This window comes from Hetaerina americana, unplaced genomic scaffold (genome assembly GCF_022747635.1).
Source record: "Hetaerina americana unplaced genomic scaffold, ioHetAmer1.1.p SCAF_4, whole genome shotgun sequence".
NCBI classification, from domain to species: domain Eukaryota; kingdom Metazoa; phylum Arthropoda; class Insecta; order Odonata; family Calopterygidae; genus Hetaerina; species Hetaerina americana.
In genome coordinates, this window is record NW_027286985.1 from 10,743,512 (window position 1) to 10,756,321 (window position 12,810).

The following is a 12,810-nucleotide window of genomic DNA, read 5'->3' on the forward strand; positions in this document are numbered from 1 at the left end:
ATTACGAGAGACTATCATTCTCTCTCATGACTGCGATTGAAAGAGAGCTGGAAAAACCTCAAAGGATTGAGGTTTAAATCACTTCTCAAAACTTCAACCTCTTGGTTTCACTGTCGCAAATCACTTTCAGAATCAAATCGAATTCCACGCATTCCAACTAGAATCCATCCAGTAACACTGCAATCGGAAATCTGGCTGAGTTAATTTGAAACTGAATAAACGTATTTTACAGATTCAAAAACAAATTTTAAATATTGTAATTGTTTGAATTCTATACCTTGCATAGTGTACGAAATAATGGACGTAGTTAGTGATGTTGAAGGCATAGCTTTGAAATATCCAGTTCGTGAGAACCAATTTTGTGCGTGACCAGTTTCAAACCCACAACTTTTAGCAGGCAAGCTTTATTCACCAGAGTAACGAATCCGGCATCATATTAAGAAACTCACAACGCAATAATGGAAAGTTTAAGCATTCTTCCTCTTATCCCTTTATGGCCATATCATAGAAATTACTCTTCATATCATTACCATGAATTCATTAATTGGAATCAGAATTGGTTACGACTGTTGCATTTAATGCATTAAGTGGACGTACTAATCATATATCGGATATATGCCGCAATAATATTGTAGAACTAGTGGTTCCACTGGGTGTTATTAAAAATAAAGATGTTTCTGACAAAACACTCAACTTAAATTTGGTGGGGGGACTTTCTAGAATAAGTGAAGAGCACAATTCGTAGAATAAATAGCGGGTCACAGCATGTTGGTATTTAACGTGGTGTTGTTGGTAAATACCACACGTCTTTCTATCCGAAAGCTCTTTTGTCATTCTGCAGCTTTACCGAATAATAACCTTCAAAATACTTGAGTATATACTACAATTAATTGCATTTGTTTGCGTAGTTACGGTTGAAGTTTATTAACTGTTGAAGATGGTAAACAAATCGTGTGAAATTTGTTCAGCAGCTTCATTCAAATACAAGTGCTCTAATTGCTTCCTGAAATAGTAAGTTTCTTTTCTAGTTTTTTGCTACGTAATCACTCGCACAGTTGGTCATTGTTTTTTTTTATTTTGCAGCTGCTCCGTCGCTTGTTACAATATTCATAAAACTTCCGAGTGTAAGGCCCCGGAAATTGTAAATGTTAAGCAAGAACCACCTCAAAGGAAATACTTTTTTCAAACGGAAGATACTGTTCCTCCGGAGAAATTAAGTCTGCTGGGTAAATAATGCACCATACTTACTTTATGAGAAATTTATTGTGAAATACTTATTATTCTTGTTCATTTTTCAGCGGAATCCCGTGATCTTATTGAAATGTTGAAGAACGGTGAGCTCCGGCACATATTAACTGCAATCGATTCGTCATCTGATCAATCTAGAACAATACAGCAAGCTATGCAGAGTCCAGTGTTTGTTAAATTTGTGGACGAATGTTTGCGTGTGGTAGAATATTAGCAATAAAACTGAAGTGGCAAGATATAATTAGTCAATTCACGGCACAGTGGTATAGTATCGGACGCACGTGTACTACTACATGTGCTATCTCGGAAGATTAAAATTTGGGTACAGTTTTATTTGAAATAATATTCCAGGTAAACCATCTTATCTGCAGTTAATCGTGTTGAATGATAAAACGTAGTCTTGTGGCATAACATTCCTGCCTTTGAATACAACGTGAGACCAGTTGTGTGAGTCATCCTCCTTTACTGTTTATACCCGTGAGATGTAAATTCGACTCTGAACAGAATCTAGGATTGAAAATAAATGAGCTTTCAGGCGTAAGTTTAAATGACAATTATATTGACTTTTTCCCGAGGTTGAACAAAAAAAGGAAGAAGAAAATATTATTTTTGGAGACTAATGCAATGCATGAAAGGACTTCGGTTGTGGACTTTTGGAAGAAAATGAGAGGAGAAAGCTTCATGGGAGATCTGCGAATGGGAATAATTGTTGGAAAATGTACCTCCCCATGGACTACAACCTTGACTTGGTGGAAGGACTGTGTTCTATTGACCCCTAAAGCTGTGCTGGCGGGAGAAATGATATATGCTTCTGGTAGGGTCACACATGCCAAATAGGTTGAAGGGTGAGAACCAGACAAAAGGTAGTCCGCTCAGCATCTGTTCCTCAGTGAGGCGGCTGCAAAGGCATCTGACCCCAGTGGGGTGGCCATTGAGTGTTGGTGTGCCGTTGAAAAAACATCCAGCAAATGCCCCTTGGCACTTTCGTAAAATATGGCTTATTACTTCTTCCTGATAAAGGCTAAGGTGGAATAAAATATTTTGTTTTCAATAATTGGTTCTACCAACATTCAGCTGGATTAGCTAAAGGCTCTTCCTTATCCCCCCTCATGGCTAAACTCTTCGTCAATTCTCTTGAAGGAATATTACTCATCTCAAACACTCAAGTCATTAAACAGGTATACAATTGTAAAGATGATATTCTTTGCTCTTGCACAGGCACCAACCATCAATTAGATTCCTTCCTTAAACTTTAAATAACTTGCAACCTAATTTCTCCTTATCTATGAAGAAAGATCATCGGCATTCTTTGTACTTTTTAGATTTTAGAATCTTAATAATTAAACAAAAACATGACTTTTGTATTTTCAGGCCAACTGATGTGCTCTGACCATATAATTCTGAATGATTCCTACCATTACTTTTCCCATAAAAATGCCGACCTCCACTCAAATGTTCCAATGCTTCCTAAACATTCCACTCACCCCCAACAATTACATTATGAAACTTCATAACATATAAGTGATAGTCTCAGAAAATGGTTACAAGGTTTGGCTGGCAATTAAATTTTTTTTAAATAAGGAAAAAAGCCATCAATCAAATATTCCACTTACACAAACCAACTGACACCAGGTTGTGTTCCCTGGCATTTATCTGCATCTACAAATAATCAAATCGCTTCCAAAATTTCTAATTAGCATCCTTCAAAACACCTCTGAACCTGTAAGATTTGTTAAAAACACTATTGAAATTAAAGGTCAGGAAGTAAGAAGGGAAAATAGGTGATACAGTCAGAGATGTCAGGAAAAATATTAGTTGAATTGGAGAAGATTCAATAATGAATGAAATAATAAAGAAATGGAAGGAATATATAGAGGACCTGCATGGTAAAGACATTAGGCCAGCAGGTTAGTCAGAGAAAGAATATGATGCAGATGATAGCTTAGGTCCAGGCTTACTCGATGGCAAGATGGGGAATGTAGGGTATTGAAATCAAATCAGGCATTGGGGGTAGAAAACACTTCTGCAAAACTATCTAAAGGTTTAGGAAAAGGTACAAGGAGAAATGTTTATACACCAAAATGTAGCATTGAGGAGGAAAGAGTTAGGCAAAAGACTTCATCAAATCAGTGTTAGTTCCTCTTTCCAAAAAAGGGAATGGCAGCCAAATGTGAGGACTACAAGTTTCATATTGTGCCCAGCCGAAGTGGTTCTCAGGATACTCAACAGGAGGATGGAGAGCAGGGCAAAGGATGATCAGTTTGGGTTCAGGAAGGGCAGAGGCATGCATGACGTCATTGCAGCAATGAGATCACTAATCGAGAGGAATATAGAATACAATCAGGATGTATTTGCCTGTTTCATAGATTTTGAAAAGGCATTTGACAGTGAAGTGGGAAAACTAATTGATATATTACAGAAAATAGGAGTATACGAAGGACAATGGAGGAACAGGAGACTAATCCGCAACCTGTACATGTCTCAGACTGCTCAAGTGCGAGCAGGGGATGAAGTCTGGATAGGCAATGTGAGGAAGAAGATAACATGGGTGCCCATTATCACCTGTGCTGTTCAACATATATGTGGAGGAAATGATTAAAGAGGCATGGGAAGAACTAGAGATAGGAATAAAAGCTGGTGGGGAATTCAAAAAATTAGTTAGGTTTGCAGATGATTTAGCTATAGTTCGTCAAATTCCAAGAAACTGTGGAAGATGCTGCTGCAGTAACTTTTGATGGAGTCATCCACTAATATGCATTACAATCAATGTCAGAGGGTAAAAATCATTTGCCTTAATCGGTAACATCTTGTTCAGAGTGTAAGAGGATGCCTCGATAGCTCAACTGGCTAAAGCACATCGAGGGATCCGGGTTCGAATCCCAGTCAAGGTGAATGATTTTTACCCTCTGAAATTGATGCATTCCAATGAACTTTAGTTTGTCAGTTGGCCAAGGGAGACTGCTGAATGCATTAGATGATCAGTGAGATAGGTATACGATGAAAATAAATGTAAATAAAATGAAGGTTATGTGGTTATTGGAGAAAGAGAGGCTAAGTAAGAGGTAAGTAAATGTTCTAATATAAGGACAAAAATTAGAGTAGTTTACTTATCTCTATCGTTTACTTAGTTAAACACAAGTTTTTTGGACCGAAATGGGCCAATTAGTAGGGGACATCAGGAGAACTGTATTAGGCAAAGCTTTCACAGGGAGGGATTTGATGACTTGAATTTTAGTGTTAAGAAAAGGCTCTCCAAAATTTGATAAGGAGCATAGTTTTGTACGGTTTGGAAGCATGGTTGTTGAAGAAGGTTGATAGGCATAGATTGGAGGCTATTCAAATGTGGGTGTGAAGGATGGAAAAAGGAAAGTGGACAGAAAGGAAAACAAATGAAGTGGCGCTAGGTATTGTGGGGGAGGGAAAGGCATTGATGGGAAAAATCCAAAGGAGGCAAGCAAGATGGATGTAGAGAATTTCGATTGGAAATGAGATATTGTGATAGAAGTGAGAGTGTTAGGCAAGTGAGAAATGGACAGGAATAGGATAGGGCTGTTGGATAGGATGAAGAGAGGAAGGAAGTATGCAGAATTGAAGCAGGGCTTATTGTAGTGTTGTGTTTTGTTAGGGGAGCCGAGGATATTGTAGTGACCATATGGTAGCTTGTGACCACGTGATACCTACCTTAACGGTCAGATTACTGGTAGTTATTTTCTGTTACTTAGAGATGGGCAACCTCTGTGTCCTGTTTGGCATTGCTGCCTTAGTGTTGCATCCGTGTGCTCTGCCACGTGATTCACTGGCCAAGTTACCTATCCCCCCCCCCCTTATGTGACTGGTGACTAAGTAATGGCTTGGATCTGAGCATCCGAATCACCGCTGGTGACTTGATGTGGACTATGGACCATTGGGTGATGCCAAACCCCCTCCGTTTTACCTGAAGAGGGATGGTGATAATGACGTTGGGTGACTGATGTGTTCCCGAAGAAGTCAGTCTGGGACTCACTATATGAGAGGAAGGTTGGGCTGGGCCACACTGGTTGGAAGCACCACCTTAATACATTACTGTAAACTCTGTTCTTCCTATATTATGTTAAATTGGGACCGTCGTTGTACTCTCTTCAGTTCCTTTTTTTTCCCTATTTCTATCGACGAACTCCTCTCCACGCCATCTCCCACCAAACTCAAAGCCCCCATTTACCCTTGAGGCAGTCACTCGACTCGCGGAGTACTTTCCCATGTCGCCAATATTCCCTTGAAGACGCGGGGGTACGACATTAGGTGCTGGAAAACCAGATGCAGGAACTGAAGACATGGTATACATAGACATGAAGTACTACTTGATGAAATTCAGCGGAATTGACATTCAGGATGATGATCTTCTTATCGATGATGGGGAATAAAGATTGGATGACTACTCGGAGCATCTATACTAAAGAATAGAAAATTGCGGCAAGATTCTGGAATAAAATGATAATGATGAGAGAGGGGAGATTACATTATTTTTGTAGAATATAATGCTGCAATGAAGGATGATGGGGAAACAAGGCACCAGGGATTGACATAGGTACCCTCTGTAATAATGATATATCAGAATTGGATGCTGCTCTAGACTTGATGTTTTCATGAGAGTAAAAAATGCTTATGTACAAAGAATGTGTATAATTGTCCCCATGCAGAAAAAGGGCAACATAAGGGAAATCTTTCAGCTGTTGTCATTAAGTATCATATGACAATTAATTAAATTCATTGGGGCACTTTCATGTTAGACACAAGCCAATTTAAACTCTGCTGGCAGAACTATCTAAAGGTATGAAAGTATAAGAGTAAATAATGCCCAAATCTAGAACACAAACCAAAACTTCTTGGACTTCAGGGGAGAATTTTAATCCAGAAAAAAATTTTCCAATTAGAAAGAAAATTGGACCTTGAGGGGTACTGAGTCCAAACAAATAAAATAGGTACAGTACACATTGTTAATTAAATGACACAATAAGTCCAAAGTAATTTTATTGAATAAACGTACCAAAAAAGTATACAGTTAATAACTTTTAGGTGCTACATCAGGTTCAATATCAAAACTTAATAATTTATTGGATTTGAAAACTTACTGGTATTTCAATTTTACATATCAATGGATGAATAATGAGTGAATATGAACCTTAGATGGTTTCATTACAAGCCTTTTATTTTAAAAAAACAATGACTAACATTTTTCTAATCACTAGTTAGTTACATGTCATCTATCAAGCATACATTAATGCAAATGTACCTTCTATTTTACATTTCACTGGTTCTTACCATACCCAACCTTTTTTTGAAGGAAGACATTACATTTGACCCCATTAAGTTTGAAGTATTCCATATTCCAAGTACCTTAAAATTCAGAAGTGCAGGTTGAGTTATTTATGTTTTGAGACAACATTTTATGAAAATAAGAACTAGGATTTGATATTAAAGGAGTGGCAGAAAAGAGTCAACGATGTTCTCATATTAATCTTGGCATCTCAATGCAACAATTTCAGAGTGTAAAAATCATTCGCCTTGACTGGGCTTTAAAAGCCCCAAAATTTCAGAGTTTAAGAGGACGCCTCGGTAGATTAAGTGGCTAAAGCACTCAACCGGATATTGAGGGATCTGGGTTCGTATCCCAGTCAAGGCGAATGATTTTTACACTCTGAAATTGTTGCATTGAAATGCACATTAGCGGATGACTCCGTTAAAAGTTACTGTTGCGGCATCTCCCGCAGTTTCTTTGGAATTAATCTTGGCATAATGTACAAAATGGAATAAGAGTTGCTAGTGAATTTTAAAATGGAAATTTGTATGGGTGCATGACTCAATAATATTAAACTGCAAAGTGAATTCAAAACAGATGCATAAAAATCCAATTTAATACGTACAGATTCATGGAGAAAACCTGTCCTCTTCTGTGAGTGTATAGTGTTTTTTGTATTTATAGTAAAAATTGAACATAGAGAAAGTTGACAGATGTTATAACATCTTGGAAGACTATAAAATCCTTTACAAATTTTTAACTGATAGTAGCCCAATATTGTTACTTATATCACTCATAACATCCATACCATCATTTTCATTACTTTGGCAAACAGATAAAATCATCTCAAAAAGTTTTTTTTATTTATCTTTGACCACTGACACTGTAGTTATTTTGTCACTGACTTTAACAGAAACTAATTTATGCACTCATATTGAGAATTCTCTGAATAATCTATTTTATAAATCATTTAAAAGTCAATGGCGGGCAATCACAAATGCATAACACTGACCAATATTTCCTGCCTTTAACATATCTCTCATTGCCGAGTTTTGGCAAACAATATTGGTATTTTACCTCCATAATTATCTGGAACTACAAACAGTGCCTCACTGGCATATACTCTGAATCAATAACTAAGCTAAATCAAACAGGCATAATCAACAAATAAATTGATTGGCATCATAATAAAGCTAAAAAAATGAAAACTTATTGAGACCTGTCACCAGTATCAGCTATTAAATCTCCCATTACAGAACCAAGTTACCACTGCAACCCAAACTGTAGCAATGAATCTGGCCTTGAAGTCTAGGAATTAAGAAGCATACGTTTGGAATCTTCTTGAATTTTCCATTCCTGCCAAGCTAAACATTCAATTTTCCAAGAGGAAATTTCACTCAGAGCACTTTATCAAAGTGAGAATCATTCTACTTATAAGACTACTGGCAGAAAATATCCTACTTTGTATTTTCGCTGATACTGTTATAGGGTCAAAGCAGATTAATGGTCAATTATCTATATCATTGCAACTGGAATCTTCACCATTCTTTTAAAGCTAATGGATCATTGGAAACCAAGAAAACCAGCACTTATAAAAAAATATATCTAAAAGGGCATATCATTAACCATAACATAAAAATATTAACAGAAATATAGGTTAAAAACATAATTGAAACAAATATAATAACAAGCCAATTTGAAAGTCATGCTCTATATCAGACACACTTTGATGCAACATTTGCCCATATCGTAATAAAGTACTCATTGCATATGGCCTGCGTCTATTACATTACATTTCTTTGGATGGGCTTGGCATTTATTTAAGCAGGCTTATTATATAAATTGCCATACATTAATAGATGATCTTGTCAACTTGAAAGGGCTGATGGAAATAGCACTTAATTGAAAAGAAAGTAATGAAACTTCACCATAGGGCAAATAAATTTTTGTGAATTTCCAGAAAAATGGCAGTATCATCATTGCATTCATATATGCACCAAGTCAAAAGCTTCCATAATTAATCTCATGGATGAACCACAATCATATTCGTAAAAACAAGAAAATAATTTACATCACTAGCAGTATCAAGCAATAAGACTTAGGTGGACATGTGGTAGACAAGCAATTCCAATTTTCAGCAAGGACAGCCTCCTTCAACTGGTTTGCGATTGTTTGTTAGCAATTGTTCAACTACTTGATTCATGACAAATAATTTTTTCTGCACATTTCTAATAGCTTATTTTGTGATACTGAATATGCAATATTTTTTCTGGAATAAATTTATTCTTTCTAAATGGAAGACTGGCTATAGCCCTAAAACAGGCATTAAAAGCTCTAAACTTAAGTTGTGCTGATTTTTATAACTTCATTTTATGCATATAATATATTCTCTGCATATCCTACAAAATAACCTAACACAGCTGGTAGCCATCTGTACTGTTATCAATGCCTAATGTACAGTGCCATAAAAAGTTGAGTCAATAAACTAGTATTTCATAATAATTTCATAATGCTCATGTATTAAATAAATATGTAATTGGGTTTGTGTCAATCAGATACTAATTTGTAATTCATCAATTTGCACTGAATATAAGTGTCTGTATCTCAATATCAACCTAATATCTTGTAAACTGAATTTACTATCTAATAAAACATATATAAGAGAAAAAATTGAAATGTAATTAGCACCATGGTACAAGCAGCAATAATAAAAATTATATCATGCTTCATTGCTCATAAAAATGTTTCAAAAAGCATATTTGGAGGCTCTGAAAATATTTTGAACACCAGGTTTTCACTTTTTTTCAAGCTTACCCTCCCATCCTAATAAACTCATTAATATTATGACCAATATTAATTAAAACTTGTGTAATTATGTATTAAATCTTCACTGTTGTCTTCAATGACAATATAATAGCAAACTAGAGAAGAAATAGAACCTTTCAAGAGCCTGTAGGTAGAGGAGAGGATTCTGAAGATCAAATGGACACATGAGATTAGAAATAAGAAAGCACACAGACGAGAATAAGGAAATAATCAGGACGGTTGACAGAAAAGAAGGACCAGATGGATTGAAGACATAAATTTGAGGGGATCTAATTTTTCAGTAATAACCTGAGGGGAAGGCCTCGTGAGGAAGGCATGCATGGTCAAATCTAACTAGGTTACATAAAGAGGGATACGCCCAATGAAAAGAGTGGCTATCAGCATGAATAAGGGATTTTACAACAGAAAGGAAATGGTGGAGAGCTGCTGTTGACCAATTGCTGGAATGAATAACAATTCAAAAAATTATTTATTTTCCCCTTTCCTATTTGTGTTTACCGCCTCCCAAGCAATTGCAACTACTCTTTCACTTAAGATAGTGAATATTTGCCCATAGGAGACAATAAAGAGTGCATATATTTTTTTATTTTTTACTAAGTTATTTTTGCAGAAATATTACTGTTGCTGAGACTATAAATCAGCTTTGAACTATTGGAAAAGTGTTCCTTAATTGAATTTCAAGGTCTTAGATGTACGACGTGAAAAATGTGCACTCTCTACTCAAGTGAATAGTTCATGCTGTGGTGGTCTCAAACCAATGGGCAGTGCCTGTGTTCTTCGGAAACCTAACCCAGAAGACTAGTGTTTATGCAATGTAAAACCCAATAAAGTATGTACTTGTTAGTCTAAATGATTGCAAAACCAAGTATGATCAAGTTCTATGACTGATAATTCCTGGAAACTCTTCCTTTTGAATAAAATTTGCTCTAAAAAAATAAATGATAACTTTTTGTTGCTTCGGGTTAATGATTTTTTGATGCAAAACTTCTGTAAAATAAAATTAATAACTCCTCACCCATATCTTCAAATTCCAAAAAATGGAAGTGAAATGTACAGATAAAATAAGCAATAGAAAAACATAATAAACAAGCACCTATTACTTCCCTCTCGCCTACACCTTATAATACTGCCATGCATGCAATCCATTTGATATTTTTAAACCTCTGGGTTATAAGTTAATCTTCAGATTTAGAAACATCATCCCAATTCATTTTGGAACATAAGAATATAAATATCACTTCAATTTGACTATCTCCTCCATTTTCTGACAGCCCAAAAAAACATTCTGGTCAGCAAATGCACGGTGGAAATTGATGAAAAATCAGCTCTTGAAGGATTTTCCAGCAACTGAAAGGCAATGATGAACTAATCTACCAGAAGAGGATAGTTTCTTAATTTAAATTTCCAGCACTATTTCCCTTGCTCAATCATAAAATAGAAATTCCACTAACTTAGAAGGGACTATTGGAGAGATGAAAACCTATCAAAATGAATAGCACCAGAGTCCTCCATGGCAAAGTAATAACTAATATAAAAATAAAACTAGAAAATGCAAAAGCTACCACAGCTTAAGTTATTGTCATCTTGTTTAAACTGCCACATATTACTGCCTTCTGAATAAAACTTGATTAATTCATTTAATTTGCCAATAAATATAGGTAAGCCAAGCTCTAATAGTGTCCAGGATCACTTGAATGAGCTGCTTCTGATTTAGAAAGATCAAATTTGTTATTTGACAAATTTACTTTTTCTAATTAAATAATTAAAGAACAAATCCTCAGTGTACAACAATTTCACAATAAAACCAGTACCTACAGAGTCATTTTCATGGGAGGTCCCAGAAGTACCCGGCCTGACCTAGAGATGGTGGTAGTTTTTTTTCCATGTAGGCTTCCGCGGAGATTTTTGATGTAGGAAGTGGTTCTTTCGGGTTTTCTTCCGCGTGTATCCATTTTCCGGACAATATTTCGCCAACGTTCCAGTTGGCTTCCTCAGGTCCACTGAAGTTTCGATGCAGGTTTTGGTCCAATATATATACCCTCCGTTTGGCGCCTATTTTGTGGAGGTGTGCTCTGATTCGTTGAAATCCTTGAGGACACGTTTCCACGCGCTGGCGAGGGGGTAGCCGTCCTCGCGGTTGAAATTTCTGGGTGTTTTTGCAATTTCAATTGCATTTGCATCGGCACTTCAGTGGACCTGAGGAAGCCAACTGGAACGTTGGCGAAATATTGTCCGGAAAATGGATACACTCGGAAGAAAACCCGAAAGAACCACTTCCTACATGGTGGTAGTTGTTTGAAAAATACCACTGCATTAGAAAGTATGCTATCTATAAAGCATACATTTCAAGTTGGAAGATACCATGTTGTTTAGTATTTGTTTGGCAGTCATCAATAGTGAACGTTTTCAGGGAATTTGTGCAAATGGAGAAAATTGGTCATTGGCATGTGATACAATACTTTTATTTGAAAGGCCTCAGCCCAACCAATATAAAAGCTGAACTGGATTCTACTCTGGGTGAGTCGGCTCCTTTGTTTACAACAGTAAAATATTGGGTAGCAGAGGGCAGGCCGTACGAGCTGTCCAGATGACCATTGCATTGGTCGACCAATTGAGTTGACGACTCCAGAAACAGTGAAGAAAATCCACTAAGTATAGGGGATGATCGTTTACTGAAACTACGCGAGCTATGACATAGTAGGTTATTCAAAAAGTGTGGTACATCACATATTAACTGAAAATTTGGACAAAAGAGCTGTGAGCAAGATGGGTGCCGCATTTGCTTACACTCAAGCAAAACCAGTGTCGTGAAGATGTTTCAATTGAGTGTTTAGCAAAGTATCACAGCAGCAAAGCAGAATTTTTGCACCGTTTCATAACCATGGATGAAACATAGGTCGATTACTTCACACCTGAGACAAAAGAATGGATTTGGATCAATGTATTCAAAAGGGAGAATCGGCTCCAATGAAGGATAAGACTGTTTCATCTGCAGGCAAAGTCATGGTGTCGGTTTTTTGGGATCCACGGGGGATAATTTTTATTGACTAATTTGAAAAAGGAATAAATATCAACGGCGAGTATTATGCGAACTTATTGCAATGCTTGAGTAAAGAAATCAAGCAAACGCAGCTGCATTTGGCTAAGAAGAAAGTGTTGTTTCATAAAGACAATGCACCAGCTCACAAATTCACTATTGCAATGGCCAAACTTCATGAATTAAAGTTGGAATTTCTACCTCATGCACTCTATTCACCAGATTTAGCCCCCTTGAATTATTTTCTGTTTGCAAACTCGAAAATTGGCTCGATGGTCAAAGATTTTCCAACTGTGAAGAAGTGATGTCGCCAGTTAATCGCTATTTTGAGGAGCAAGACAGTTCTTATCGTAAAAAGGGTATCAAACTTATTGAACGCTGCTGGGAAAAGTGTATAGAGCTGAAAGGAGATTATGTTGACAAA